At 46.1% G+C, this 16,068-nt stretch overlaps 1 protein-coding gene across 4 annotated transcripts in view; it reads left to right on the plus strand.

Annotated features, from left to right (window-relative positions):
• LOC146222201 (adhesion G protein-coupled receptor L3) overlaps window positions 1-16,068 on the plus strand; it is a 175,958-nt gene that overhangs the window by 9,990 nt on the left and 149,900 nt on the right. For 3 of the 4 annotated variants that reach the window (XM_084691472.1, XM_084691469.1, XM_084691471.1), the window contains exon 2: window positions 15,794-15,869. The gene's annotated coding sequence lies outside the window, so the exon portion shown is untranslated. Of the gene's footprint in view, window positions 1-15,005; window positions 15,230-15,793; window positions 15,870-16,068 lie in introns of all 4 variants that reach the window. The other variant, XM_084691470.1, reaches the window with a different exon arrangement.

Raw genomic sequence — 16,068 nt, forward strand, 5'->3', positions numbered from 1 at the left:
ATTCCAGCTCCTTTCTTCCTCACCCGGTTTGCCCCCCCCCGAATGAGGTTGTCGGGGAGGCTAGCAGCCATGGTGGGACCACTAGTCAGACGGGGTGCGGAATCGTTGGCGGATTCTGTGCACGTCGGAAGAGTCAGATGTGGTGTTTTCGCTAAAAAGAGGAGTGAGGTCATGGAAACTTCTCCGTCTCTCTCTCTCTCTCTCTCTCTCTCTCTCTCTCTCTCTCTCTCTCTCTCTCTCTCTCATAGACTTGTCAAGCTTACAATGTGCTGAAATAGTATGAAGGGTCGGAGACGCCCCACTCCTCCCCTTCCTGTCTCCCCCACCCCTTCCACTCTGGAAAAGTAGGGTGTGTGACCATTGCTGACCATAAAATAACCTTAAATCAGCTTGGGGCCTCATTGATTAGATGGCTCCAATGAGACGACTACCGTTGCAGTTGGGCAAGACAGGAAACAATACACATAAAAAAGCTTTGGCGGCCATGTTTCCCCGAGTTCTGCCACGTCACATTAATTCTAGTAATTTATGCATTCAATTTGAATAAAAGCCTGCGAGGGTGCCGTGTTGGAGGGGCTGGAGAGCTCAACGGTGTGCACCGGGATGACCAATGACACTTTCCCCTCCCAGTCCAAATTTCTCTGGGACTCGTAGACCTTCCTTTAGTGGGCACTTTTGAAAATCTGCCACCTTCCTATAGCACCCTCAATTTGCCACTTAGTTAACTTGTCCCTAGGGGGTCAGAACACTTAGACACAGAACACTGGTACAATTTACTACTCAATATGCAGGCAGATAGCTCAGAAAGGTCTGTGAGTTGAATGTGTTATTTGCCTTATTATTCTATTAGAGAGTGTAGGGATGGGCCTGAATTCTCAAAGATATAAAAAGAAATGGAATTAAGAAGTGCTCTTTTCTCCAGTACAAAAGCCACATTTGGAAATCTCTGTCTCAGTCATTATCAACTAACATTCATTTTTTAGAAGGTATTCAATGATTTATCTATTGTTATAGTCAGGTCCTCAAATGGCTTTTGTATTAATGGAATTGAGTGACCTTTGTTAAACTTGCATTGATTTGTATGGACATAATTTTAATCAATCACACTTGTTTGATGCATTCAGCATAATTGGATCCAAGTTAAATGCTTCTAAAATAGAAACACGTTGCTAAGAGGCACACTCGTATCTCGTTGTTTCTCAACCTAACTGAACCTGCTTCAACAGTTACCTGCAGTCAAATGTCTCCTTCTAATAGCTATTTAGTTATACCTCCCATAGCAAACAGAAGTTTAAAAAGTACTATTTTGTGATGATATGAAACGTGACCAATGCATGTGTGAGCCAGACACATGTTAAATCATTTAAATGTTGGCATCAGTGCAGATATTGCATGAAATGCCGATTTAGCGTTTCAAGCGGTCCAAGCTACTCTTATGACCCTCCTGGTGTTGTTAAAAGGTGTCCAAAAGCTATCAAACTGACACAGAGAGAGTGAGCCCTAGTACATCAACCTCCTTTTACAACTCTGTAAAGTGTGATGCATTTGTCTACATGCATTTTACAGCAAGGTTTTATTTATTTATTTTAACCAAGGGAAGATTGATATTGTTGCTCTTTTGAGGGGTTTCTGAAAAGGCCAAGGAGGAGCCCCTGAAACAAAAGACGCAGTGCTTCACTGCAGCGGATGCCTGGAAGAAGTTCATTTATGGCCTGTTAGGGAGCAAGGTTTGGGATTGAATCGTTAATGAGCACAAGCCACCACAGTCCGCATACCGATGACTTGGAACTGACAATTCATGTTCACATTGACCCAAACCTTTTAGACACCCCTATCTGGCCACTCATTGTCCGTCAAAGACCAGAAATATTATTTATTTTTCAGAAACTGCGTTTTAAATGTGTTTTTACCATTTCTGTCCCAAATCCCAATCCCAAGGGACTAACTTGCTGAAGAAACACCAGTGTTGCCCATCATTGTTATGGTGCTCAAAAGATAAATGCCATTGACTGCGAAAGACCAAATGGTTAAATTGGTCCTAAGTTTATAGACAGTGAATTCACCCTTCAATACATTTTGTACATTAAATTAGATTTAGAGGGATGATGTATAATCTACAGTCTTTTATTATGTTTCATTTTGAAGTTGAATCTAGGTCAAGCAGAAGCGAAACTGTGTCTTTGGGAGTTCATTTTAGATGTTTGTCTATGGCAAGGCAAGGCTTGGACATCTTGAAAAGCAATTCAGCCTGGTTTACTTTTAGGCCAACCAGCTCCTGAAATTTCCTGAAAGATCCAAAACAAACCAAAACTCAAAGAAATACACATTTTGAGCGTTAAGGACATGAGTATGTTCTCATGCTGTAGACTGAGAATCCCGGGAAGTCACTGGTTTGAAAGTTCCTAATGAGAATTGGTGTTTGGATCCAGCCCACTCATACTTTGAAAACATTATGTTTTGCAACCTCTTGCCAAGGCCTCCTTTGGTATATGCTGATTACATTTTTTTTGGTGATATCTCTTTGGCCACAATACTCCATTCAGACTTGATCTTGACCATGTCCTCAGAATGTATTGCAGCTCTCTAGCACCTCCCTCTGTACCTCCGACTTAGTCCAAATTGATTTACCCTTGATCGATAGGAATAGGATTGGATTTCAACTGGGAGAAAACTTGACTGCCTTGCCCAGGAGGGCTCAGAGTCCTCGCGGGCTTTCATGGATGTGGGTTGTTGCCTGGGGAAAGATGTACTTGAATCCCAGGTATGTTTCCTGCAGATCATGCTCAGGATCGCAAGAGATTCTCCATCAGACGGAGAAAAAAGGCTGTGAAACTACAGGCAGAGGATAATCTTGCCTGGCGGGCCCCTATGTCACCTTCAGCGTGGAGGAGGCCAGGATTGACGCCCGGCCCAGTGGAGCAAAACGATTTAAACGATGACACGTTTTTTTGGGGGGGTCTCACCTTGAGCTTAATTGACTGCCTAAAAGGCGACGTTTCGAAAGTGCTGACAGAGCGACTTCTTCTCCTGCTGTCTTTTGGAAAGGTTTAACGGTTGACAACAGTCCCTTGGACCCCGCGCTCTTCTCAGGGGACGGTGACATATTCTGCGCGTACATGTCAAACTCCTAATGCCAAGCAGTATCTTGAAAGGCAATGAGGGATAGATAGTATATTCATGAACATCACCTGACACCCATTGAACCCCTCTGCTTGATTTGTATGTATCACTTCTCCCCAGGAAGGAGCGGTCGTAAAAACCAGTAACAGATGAGCAGCGAGGAAGACATGCAGTCTGGACCCCTTGCCACACTCGTATTTGCCGATTATCATGGCGCCTATAGTAGTTTGCCAGCTTCACGACCACCTCGCCGTCACGCCGTGAGGAGGTAACCGCCCAGTAACGAGGCATGCGGCGTGACCGGCTAACTCCGACCACGGGCGTCCAACCTAGCGTGTGTCCCGTCCCGTCCCGTCCCCTCTGTCAGATGTGACAGGTAGAGGAGGAGGCCCTGTTAGGCCTGTCAGCCCCCTCCACAACCCCCTACCCCCCAACGTGGTCTCTCCCGCAGCGCCGAGCAGCCGCACGCGTTTGTCGGTGGCAGAAGAGGGATTTCTGGGGGGGGTTTGGAGCCGCAAGACTGTAATCAGTCATTATGTCAGAAGCGGACCAGGGGAGCCCCGCTCCAGCTCGTTCAGCCAAATAATAAGCAGCAGATAACGGTGTTGGCGGCACGGCCGGGAGCCCCGCGGGGCGAGGAGCTGGCAAATGGGGGGCCTTTTCCTCTCGCCCGCCCAGCGCACACACCAAATCATCACCTTCATTCAAGGGCTGGAGTTAGGGCTTCCGGTTTTCATATATATCCCGGCCCACGTTTATTTTCTCTCTCCCTCTCTCTATCTCTGTTTCTCTGTCTGTCTCTCTCTTTCTCTCTGTTTCTCTGTCTGTCTCTCTCTTTCTCTCTGTTTCTCTATCTGTCTGCCTCTCTCTTTCTCTCCCCCTTGATGTCTGGCTCTATCTGTCTCTTTCTCTCCCCCTCTCTCTCTTGCTCTCTTTTTTGTATTTTTCTTTCTTTCTTTCTTTCTTTCTTTATTTCTTTCTTTCTTTCTTTCTCTTAGGATGGTAAACAAGAACTAAATACACCTTTTGTTTTCATAGCCGTCAAGCACAGAAGCCAGCTTTGCAACCAATTAGACCTCAAAATCCAGTCACAGAAGCTGAAGCAGCATGCTCAGTGTCGAAACTGACCCATGTTTTCACTTCATTGAAGGCGCGGAGCAGAATCTCTCCATCGGTGCAGCTGCTCTCTATATAATTTGAAAATACCAAATAAAAATGCTTACTGCTGAGAATTGTATTCGGTGGCGGAGTGCGGGGGGTGGGGGTGAGTGGATTATTTCACCCCTGTATAACCCGTCCCTCCCTTCCATTCCTAGTGTACCCCCCACCCCACCCAACCCCCCTCGTAGATTTTTGTCATTCCGTAACAAGGGGTCACAGTCTCCCATTGTCTCCCTAGCATTCCTCCGCCTGGCCGTATTGACTGGTACTGTGGGGTGACTGGTGCCATATTACATCCATTTATCATCAGGGAGACAGAAGAGTAGATGTCAGATCTTCTTCTCTGCTGACAGCTCCGCTCCATTCTGGAAGATTCTAGACTGTGTCGCCTGCCACAGAGAGGGTCTGGTCTGTGGACTACAATGGTAGGCTTGTCGTCTATGATGCACCTTGCAGTGGCACTTGTAAGCAGAATAGATTGGTGTTCTTGCATGAGGTTGAAAATGGCTTTTGAACCCTCGCATTGCGTAATGGTTGGTCAAACAGTTGCTAGTGGGCACTTTTTTAATTCCGTGAAACAGTGTCTAGACTCATGATCTCATGTAGTTAACTCCTGACATCGGATAATGATTAATTAGGCCGGTGCAGTCATTTTGTCATTAGTCATCCGACGGGTGCCCAAGTTCAAGTAGCTCTTTGTGAAACAGGCATACTGACTTCCTATGCCATCCTGTTTAACCTGAGAGGCCGGCTGTAGCTTGTCACATCCAATGGCTTCAAACGTCCCTAATGAACAGCCAACGTATGTCATTGAAGGAGATGAGTATCAGAGATGTCTTTGTTCCTCTCGTTCTCCCCTCAGCCGCTGAGCTAGCGATAACAGAACACCTAAGGTCGCAGGGGCGACGTACCGTTTTCTTTCTTTCCGGCCCCGGCTGAAAACCAAAGGTCCATTTAACATCACTGTTGTCACAGACGAGTGCCACAGAAAGGTTAGCCCCCCGTAATCTTGTTGATGTTTTTGGTCGGCGGTAAGCCTTGGTAAGCCAGCTTTGTGTCAAGCACAGCTGGGTGACCCTGTATAATTGCAGCTGGGCTGTAATAATTGGGGCAGCAGCTTGAATGCAACCACTACACCCAGGTAATTTACTGATTTCTATCTATTGGCTGGACAGCAATGGTTCCGGGTTCCAAAACAAATGTGTGAAATGAGTAATGTTCACATTCTGCCACTTTCATTAAGATAGGAAATGGCAGTGTGCATGTGCCAGTGATGTGCTAGGACAGATAATTTGGTGTGTGGGAGCAATTTTCAAGCAATGGCACTATAGTTGTGTTTTTATGTCAAAATAACCATTTGAAGTTGTGCAGCAGCGGAAATTAGGGAAATTGAGAAATTAAGTTTCACTCGTCATAAAAGCATGTTTCCAATTTGTCGACGTGACATTCACATGGGTAGATGGAAATATTTATTTTGATTATTTCGTCGAAAAGTAATTTTGTGAATTACTGTAAGCCAGCTATATTCATCACTGGATCCAATGCTCCATCCAGTGACTCCTCACGCTGAATTGGTCAATAACCTGACCGTCCATGTAATCAGTGCATGCAAAGGATATGGAATGTCAAAGTCACCCCGGTAAGAAAGACTTCCGTCCCCCAAACGTCATGCTGATGTCTTTGAACAGCCTTTCTGTCTAAAGGGGAATTTGGTTTAGAGAATGGGTGGAGAATAGTTTTAATTGTACTGGCAGCAAAGGATGAAATTGAGCGGGAATTGAAGTGCTTTTTTGCGGCATCGATCTTTCTGTCTGCCTCCACAGAGGTAGAAAACGGGGAGAGCGAGACAATCGGGACTCTCCATGGCAGGGGTGCATGCAAATGGGCAATCCACATCCCACATCCTCGTCTTCCCCCTTTTAATAAAAAGCAGAGCGCCAGAGTCCCCTTTCAGACATCACGTCCAATTAGGAAATGTCTCGGAATCGGGCTGGAACGGATAGGTAACCCTGGACTCTGGCCATACAACCACTTTATACAGGTACTCCATTTGCTACATTGTTTTGACAGATGACAACAGGCTGCCAAACTTTGGTCCAGTACTGTTGTACTTGGTTGACAGGGGGTGTCCAACCTTGTGCTTGTGGGGGCCTCACAGTGTCTGCTGGTTTTCCCTCAGGCTCAGTGCCCATATCAAAATCAGTGTCCGATGAACTGAAGCCGTTATTTTGGCACTGTGTCACCTCACCTGGGTGCCTAGAGAATTCCTGGCTCTTTGGATTCAGCTTTGTGCTCTTCTGTTTCTGCAAGGCTGCGAAACCGCGCAGGATCAAAACCAAACACGTTTCTCCCAAAACAGACAACATCCTCGGTCTTTGTGAGCTTCTTTTTCGACGAGGGAAATGTACTGCTGGTTTCTTGAGAACTTCCCCTTGCCGCGAGCCACGTCGCACAGTCACACCAGCGGCAGATGCGAGAGTTCTTCATGCATAAGAAACCCCACTCCGACAGCCATCTGTCCCCCACCGCCTGCAACGGGCGAGCCCACAGTTTGTTTTTCTAGCGCCGTATACAATTTTAATGCCGCGCGACACATGCCAAACCAAGCTCATAGTCCCTGCACCTCATTTTTACAAACTCATTCCCCAATCCCGACCCGTAACTGACCCAAGTAACTGAAACCAGGAACATGTCTACTGTTGGCATGTGTATGGTGGTCGTGAGACTTGAAGAAAGTCTGCCATTGCTTACCACGCTATACAGTTACCCACCAGACGGCTGGAATGAATTATACTCACCGTCTGAAATATAAGTTGAACCCCCGTCGACCCATGAGCCAGAATATCTAACAACATCAACACGCCAAACTATAACGGTACAACCAGTAGATACCTCAGAGGTCAGACGGATCAGTTTGACCACCGAACTCGTAACAACCGAACTGAAGTTCTTCTCCTCTGTGCTTCGCAGAGACACTGACAATAGGAAAAGTTGAGTGCATGCTGACAAGAACATATACCGACACGGTAACGATGTGTAGAATTAGCCAATTGTTGCGGCTTGTTGTGCTCTCTACATGGCCAATTAGACGGCTCCAACAGTGAGATAGAGAGTGGAACATGGGCCGCTTCAAAGAGCTCCAGCATCATTAGTATTCTGCTCCCCGCTCCTCAGTCAAGCATGGAGAACTGCTACCCACAACACACACACAGCTCGCCATTATGATTGCTTGTGCCCTTTTGTTGCCACTAGCACAGCCGTCACATACTGTATTGCTCGGCGACGGAAACAACTCAAATTCCTTATTTTTTGTGACAGAATGTCCCCCCCAAAAAAATTTAAGAAAGAAAACAACTTTATCCAGAGGATTTGTAGGTACTGGGAATGTGAACTATTCTTAAGCCATTTCAATTGTGCACATCTTCCCCTCCCTGCATTTTACAGACAGGAGGTTCATGAATGTATTGCCACATTCATATTACTAATTTGTTTCTAATATCTGAAGTTGCCCACACTCTTCCACTGTGTTTTCCTTTCATCTGACTCACAATTGCTGACATTCGACAGCACTGTTTACGACCTTGCCCCAGTTAGCTCTTTCTGTTTTGACCTGTAGCCAAACGCTAGCAAGGGCAGCTAGCCCTTTTTTCCCCAACCATTCATTGCAGATGACCCGATGAGGATGTGGCCCTTATCTCTCCCTGCCCCTGAGAAGAATCGAGCACATTGCAGAGCAACAATGTCACTCTACAGCCATCGTCTGCCACATCTTATCGCATCAGCCACCAGCACAGCACAATGCAATGTGAGCTTTCACCCCCAAAAATGATCTCTTTCACTCCATCCTTGGGCTTGTTCAAGAGTACATGTTTAAGACATTGACACAATGACAGATGTCATTTCTCTGGCTTGATAACCATCAGGATTCAAAGGCTTTCATGTTTAGTGACCCAGGAATGTCTTGGTCTTAGTGGTTTCAAGTAAACATGTCCTGAGTTACTGTGATATTACAGCAGGCTAGGTAATGACTGCTTCCGCATGTGGCTGGATGGAGACCTAGGGTTAGGGTTAAAGCTTTTACTGTTTATCTACTAAGGTAGATTAACAAGAACCCAATAACATAACATAGCATAGCATTGATCCGGACTACACAATTTAAAACCAACCAATAGTTCTCTACATCTTTCTGAATATTAAATTGAGCCTTTTGCCACGTTCTCATCTTGGAGGGAGGCGATAGTTATGCAGTATTTACCTATCCAGAAGAGAGAGAGACTGCCTGGCCTGTATGCATCCCTGCAGAACATGGCCCCCTGCTGAGCAGAGCAGGCCCATGGATGTGGCTCTGCTTACGTTCTCCAGCTCTGTCTCTCTTCACCCCACATTCAATTAACTTTTTTATTTTTTGGGGGTAGGGGGGGGGGGTAGTTTCATCAGACGCATGCTATATGGTTCTCCATGTTTGCCACCCGGCCATAGATTTATGCTCGGGCTGAAGGATGGCTGTCCAATTTTACGCATGGACACTCCAAGCTTTGCCTATGCGGATGTTTTAAAAGCTCTGTCAGATCTGCGTTTAAGGCGTACGGAGCACATCGGCGTAGTAATTCTTCCAGACAGTGACCATTTCTGTCACATCTTAGCATTAGCTTGCGTGTTGCTGTGATTTGCGATGGGAAGTTTCTCTGGTCGGCTACGTGTGGGGGTGTCTGTGTTTGGATGGGGGGAGGTGTCTGGGTGTCAGATTATTCAATGTTCAACGTTCAATGGAAATAACTGTCTGTAGATATCAACTGGGGAGTTAGAACGGAACTAGATATTCTGAACTGTTATTCATATGAAAAAAATCATACCAGGGGGAAATGTGAAGTATAGCCTGTAACCAATGTCAGTTTGTTAACACAACAAAGTGTGATACTAAAAGAATAGAGGTCGGCCTGAGGACTGCAGTGAAGAGAATATGAACACTAATTAATGGTTTAAGACTGGAACAATGAGATGTCAAGGATGGGACATATGTTCTTGAAAATTACCCTCCTCTCTCTTTTTAACTCTTTCTTTCTCTGTCTCTCTCTCTCATTATTTCTGTATCTCCTTCGTTTTCCTCTCTCGTTTTCTACCCCCCTCTCTCTTTCTATCTTTCTCTTTCTCTCCTCCATCTCACTGATGCGTAATTGTATGTGCCAAACCTCACCAGTACAAAAAACGTTAATGACTGTTATCCACAAGTCCTGTGTGCTGGACTTTTCCCCCCTTGTATTTCTGACGGCAAGCCAAATGCAGTCAGGCAAAGCGTTAGGATCTGTTGATACAGGTACAGGCCAAGCCGTCTTTGTAGTACCACTGAAAGGTTGACGTGTTCCCCTGTCCGCCTCAATATGAAGGAGTGGTGCACCCTCCGACCTCCTCGTTACAGGGGTCCTGGGATATCTCGGCTGTCTCGAGCGATGCCTGAATGGGGTCATTGTGCTTGCCCACCGGCCCCGGATCCAGCCTCTGTTCGGGGGTCCCACACACCTGTCAAGTCCTGTCCATGGCGCCTACAGCCGTGACAGGCTCCAGAACCCCCCCCTGCTACACACAGACCCATGCAAGGGCACGACCGCGCCCACACACACGCTCACTCACTCACTTACTCTCACACACACACACACACACACACACACACACACACACACACAGACAGACACAAATGTAGACACTTAGATTCCCACACACACACACACACACGCACAGAGACGCACATGCAAGGTCCTGGGTTTATTTGAAACATACCTCGCCCCCCTCACCTTTGTCAAGGTTGCATTCAGTTTGTGGGTCGCCCTCTTCTGAAAGGGTCAAGTTCCATATTGGTGGGGGAGGGGGTTAGGGCAGGCGTACTGAAGGTTGGGTCCCAGCACACACAAACACATGGAAACAGGATTCAGAAGTACCATGCCGGTAACTCAATCCTTATTTTCAATCAGTTGCAGGTTTTTTTTTTTTTCAAAACTTCTAACGCCCAAATTACGTTTTTTTGTAAGTCTGAAGTACCTTTTCGTGGTGCAGCCATAACTGTCATTCACAATTCCCATTACTATATACAATAACGTCACATTTTGTTAAAATCGTTTTGTGTACCCCCCAAAAAAACGAAACAGTTGCTTGTGTAATGGAGCCAAACGTACCCTTCAAATTGTGATACACCAGCACTTCCCACCAAAGATAATCACGGTATTTAGCGTGAGGTGCCGTCAAAGGATTATCTTCCACTCGAGCAATGGGTACCTCCATTCTCCTTGGCCTCACCACACCTCCCCCAGAACAAAGGTGTGCTAAGTACCGTAATCCTGACACAAAAATGCTAAGCGACTGATTGTACATGCACGCATCGTATACCCTCGCTGAAGGACCTCCAGTGTCAGGTCCCGCCAGCATCAGCCGCACAATTTTCTCCTCTGTTGACTTTTATGTGCCACCACAAGGTTGGCTAGTCCGAAGAGACAATGTATGTGTTCCAGATAGATATGAGCGTAATTATCATAATGGTATTCTCTCCAGCAAAGATAAACAACGTTTGGACCACATTCGAGGGGTGGGGGGGAGGGAGATTTCAGTCTTTCTCGGCAGGGGATTGGCGTGTGGCGGAGACGGACATTTTTCAAAATGTGTCGGTCCTATCTCCTACTGTAAATAGGCGTTCCACCCGGCCACTTGTGACCGCCAGTGTGGGGGCGTGGGAGGGGTGGAGAGCCACTCCGCATGGCTGCTTTATCGATCAGCCATATCATAAGGACCGCTGGGAGGCAGGGGATGTGCTGGACCTGCATGTCTGGCTGCGCCACACAAAAACACACACACACACTCATGCAAACATGCACACGCACACAGACACAGATGCAGACATCTTCGCACACGCACACACACACACACAAACACTGCAGGAATACGCACCTATGGACAAATAGGTGCACACACTCACACACACAATAATACCCAGCACCCTTATTTTCCATCTCCTCCTCTGCCTTTCTCCTATTGCCCCTATTTATCTCTCTCTCCATCTCTCTCATTCACTCACAAACACACACATCTATTAGCGGATATCTGTTTGTGCACACACACACACACACACACAGGTGTGTGTACGAACACACAAAAGCGCACAGGCCCACTCAGTGACGTGGAGAGACACACAGCTCGCTCAAGGTTCCTCCGCTCTCTAATAAGGCCAATTAGGACGGGGGCATGAGGGAGCCTGCAGCCCTGAGTGGCTCAAAGGTTGGAGGTGTTACGACAGCAACTCCCTCCACCGGCTCCCCTCATCAGTATGCAGGCAGACCGAGAGGAGAAGTGGAGGGAAGGAGGGAGGATAAAGGAGAGCGGGTGAAAAAGAGATTGATAGAGGGGGGCGAGGGACAGCGAAAGAGACAGAGAGAGAAAGAGTCAGAGAGAGAGAAAAAAGAGAGAGAGGGAAGATGCAAACTTGGTCAGGGAAGGCAGAGAGCGATGATAAGGAGGAGAGGAGAGCAAAACAAGGGAGTCAGAAAGCAGCAGGCCCATTTGAATAGCATAATGTGCCTGCGCTTCCCCCGGCGCCGAGTCGCCACAACCTCAGTCAGTTGTTATCAGCACGCCGGAATTTAATTTGACCCACCGGCTCCAGACGCCGGCCACGTATCACGCTTATGACCTCCATCCGTCCACTCCGAGCTGAAGCTAGCGCTAGCCCCTTGGGTACGACAGCGCAACCTGCACACAAATATTATGAACAATGTTTGAACACCAAAATATTTCTCTCGGTATTGTTACGCCAGGTAACGTCCAGAGGCCCGACAGTTGACCCCAGAGTCTCCCGTTTTGTTGTTTTCTTATCTTTTTGTGACTGCTAACACGACGGATGCTAATGCTTGCATTTCAGCAATGGCACGGCATTTGTGCTCCCTGTACTTTTCAGCTATTTGCACGGCCGTGGTTTTCAAGCTGGTCTTCCAGTTTGGACGCCATACGTCGCCCTGCCCTCCGTATGTGACATGGCCTTACTTTGTCTTCATAATCCAGTCACAGCGACTGTGCTGGGTATGTGGCGAGCGTGCTATTCATTAGAAAACCTGTTTATGAGAGAGTGTATTCCTCGTCCATTAGCGGGATCCGAGTAGCCTTTAGGCTCAATACCCACAACAGCCGTGTCACTTGGAACCAGCGGGTTAGCAGTCTAGATTCCGCCGTCGGCCCATTGCGCCTTTTGTCCCCCGACACCATCATTTGGGCGGGCGGAGGGCACAATGGACATCACAAACTTCGTCATCCTAACATCTCACCCCTCTCAGCACATTTTCCACTCTGCTGGTATAATAAGGCCGCTCGACGACGAGCTTTCGTTAGGGCCCCCTTTGTCTGGTGGGCGCCACAGGCCATCGGCCCACATTAGTCACAGCACACTCTCTTCTCGCTGGTGTTGTTCTCTCTTTTTTCCCCAACAGAGACCTGCGCAGGTGTGATGACCTTTCCCTGACCGGGCTTTGTAAGGCTTTAAAAGCTGGAATAAGAAACTGGAGGTTATACATCCTTCTTTTATTTGGTTTAATCCCATATATATATTTTGAAACATATTTGTTTGATGATACAGCCATTGTATCATACGATACAGTGGTTGACTTTCTCATGTCAAGTTCAGTGTTTCAAAGTATATGTATAATTTACTGCGGTGGATTTCATGAACTTGGAATAAGCATACCACACGCACACACACACACACACACACACACACAGACATACACACACACACACACGTACACACACGTACACACACAGACATTTCCAGTCTTTTAGTTTCATCACCATTGAAGATGTTTTTGAAGCTTCCCTCCCCAGCAGCCTGCATCAATTCTGCCCTGTTGAACGTAATGGAGTTAGATGAAATTTGGCAGAGACACCAACTGCCTGATGGGACGTTGAGTTCAGAGAGTTGGGAGAAAGAGTTCTTTGAAGAAATTATAAATGAAGTACGTTAGCGTATTTCTGGGCTGGAATAAAAGCCCTCACACGTCATAGTCCCTCGGCCCGAAGTTGGACAAACCTTGAGATAAACACAACCATATGTTTCAGCTATTTTCACATTGTCTCGTTTGTATAACTTTTCAGTTCTACGATTACTTACTGTGAAGCAGTTTCTATTGTTCCTTGGATCAAACCATGACTCCTGTATCTTTAGTTTCCTCTTATGCAACACTTGTTTCTGGGTGGGATGTCTGCAATATGGCAGGGCGCTCTGCTCCAAACCCTTCTGGGCTTCCAAAATAACTGGCAGATGCTCTGTCTGGCCAATCGAGTTCAGCGGTTCAGTAGAACTGACCTATTGCATCTGGCGTGCTGACACGACCTCCCTGTTGATTGGTTGTAATGAAGACCGGGCTTGCAGGGACACTCTTACCCCACCTATTACGTAAACCAAGTGCGAATGGTCAGTTGGTCTAGACTGTGATTTACAGTTGATAGATTGATGTTATGAAACAAATCATTCATATTTGTTTGACATTACCTGTACAATCGAGTGTCCTGTGCCTAGTTGCAAAATGAAGTTACATTTTTACAAAACATGAATATACTGTAGTATGCATCACGATTGATGAGAAGTTTCTCTGCATTTTGAAAGTCTCACATCTTACATTGTTTGTATTTCAAATGGAACCCATGCTTGCCTACTACAGAACTACCAAGTCTTCAAAGATCTGCACATGATTGTTGTCTGCCCGATCAAATCCACACTGACAAGATCATAAAACAATAAGAAAGCGTCCATTTTAGCAGCCGCTTTTATCCAAAGCAATGGATGGCTGCCATTGGTTTGTGCATTGTATGACACATCTATACTATGTGTCTTAGCTTCTAGGAAGGGGATGCTAAGACACAGAGAAGCTTTGAGAAAAGTTACAACACCAAAATGACCTTGCATAGTTGTCCTTTCAAGGGGGTTTAACAGAAAGCAGGTTATGCAACATAACCGGGTAAGTTAACCCACCAGCTGATTCACAATGTTGCAGCAACTTACTGGCAATGTTGCTACAACGCTGGGTGTCAGCTGGGGAGTTAACTTACCCGGGTATGTCACATAACCTGCTTTCTGGAATACCCCCCTTGTCTAAAAGTTATCTCCAAGACAACAACATGTGGTCAGCGCTTTATAAAAATATTAATTTAGACAAAATAGCAAAATGTGCCCAATTACAACTCCAATGCCATTCCAGTTATGTCTTATTGTTATAGATGAGGCAGATATAATCTTGATAGGTCAAATAGGGAAGCAAGACAAATTGCTAGCAATCACAGTAAACTGTTTCATTAAATACAATTTCACTCCAATTTGCCTGGTAATAAGATTACAGCTGATTCCAATCAAATGGCCATACCTCAAACAAGATATACTTTTGACACTTTGGCCGTGTTTTGTGGTTTGCAGACACTTATTATTATAGAATCCACGTTTCCGAACGGAAGATGCACATTGTGCGCCCCCAAATTACAATTACATCTCAGTACTCGTTTTCAAGGTTAAAACCCTCATAGAGCAGGGAGGGGATATTGCCTCCCTGGGTTTTGTGTTCAGTTCAATTCCATTCTTCCCGTACTCTATTATCCTCCTTTTTTCCCAATTATATGTAGTTCAGAAGAATTAATTATGTAGATATTGTTCACCTGGTCTCATTAATTCATCTGTAATTAAACTCAACCTCTTCACACGCCAGGCTCATTTTAAGAAAGACGGTAGGAGGAGAAAACGAATAGAGCCTGAGAAGTACGATGACAAACGTACCGGCGGACGGCACACAAGAGCACAAGAGGCAGTGAGGGACAAATACAGAGGCTAAAGGAGAGGAGGAGCGCAGGGCTGAGATGGATTAACACAAAAGCCTCCGCCGACACGAAGAGCGTCCAAACGGATGGCGGGAGTGAGAGACAGAGTGAAAAGGTGAACGGGGGAGGCAGCCATCAAAATGCTAATGCGTCTATGGGATATTTACCACAGAGTGTTAATGCAGTTTAAATCAGGCTTCGCGTTGTGGAACCCGGGCGCGAAGGCCTTGTTGGGCCTTAGTAAATCAACCATTAAAAGCTGATGTGACCTGAATAGCTCTTCATACATTTATAATCAGTGCCCATCGCCAGAGAGAGTGTGGGAGAGAGAGAGAGAGAGAGAGAGAGAGAGAAAGAGAGAGAGAGAGAGAGAGCCAGACCCACACAACACATTAAACATTTATGAAGACGCAGCTAAATAACCCTCATAATGGTCAGAAGACATCAGGCAAATGCAGGGGGCGAAAACACGCTGATAGTACAATGGTAGGCAACTACTCTTCTTAGAAAGGATATATTACCGTTTTCAGCACTGCCATAGTCAATCGATGGATTTGTTCACTGAACTTGTTTATCAGTTTAAAACAGGAAGCTCCCCAAAATCGTTTGCCCATATTTTCCGGTGTGCTAAAAATGGGAATTGACTTTTAACGGTTCTTTTAATGTCTGCTTCTCCTAGATTGGATTATGGCCCTCTGAAATGTGATGCCCTGGATTAATAAGGAACTCGGCCAAGCAAAGAACCACTCACACAGGTATGGAAGTAATCAGTCCTGCTTAAATCATACTGCTCATTCCACTGGGTGGTAACTTACAGCGTATGGTAATACTGTGACCATGTTGTGTAATACACCAATTCCTGAAGCCTTTCCGCATACAACATTGGACTCTGGAACTATAAAACATCATTCAGTTAGCATTCAGCTATCCAACTGACTTTGCAAAGTTTATAGG

The sequence above is a fragment of the Hypomesus nipponensis genome, chromosome 25 (assembly GCF_054491055.1).
Source record: "Hypomesus nipponensis isolate SF chromosome 25, ASM5449105v1, whole genome shotgun sequence".
NCBI lineage: Eukaryota > Metazoa > Chordata > Actinopteri > Osmeriformes > Osmeridae > Hypomesus > Hypomesus nipponensis.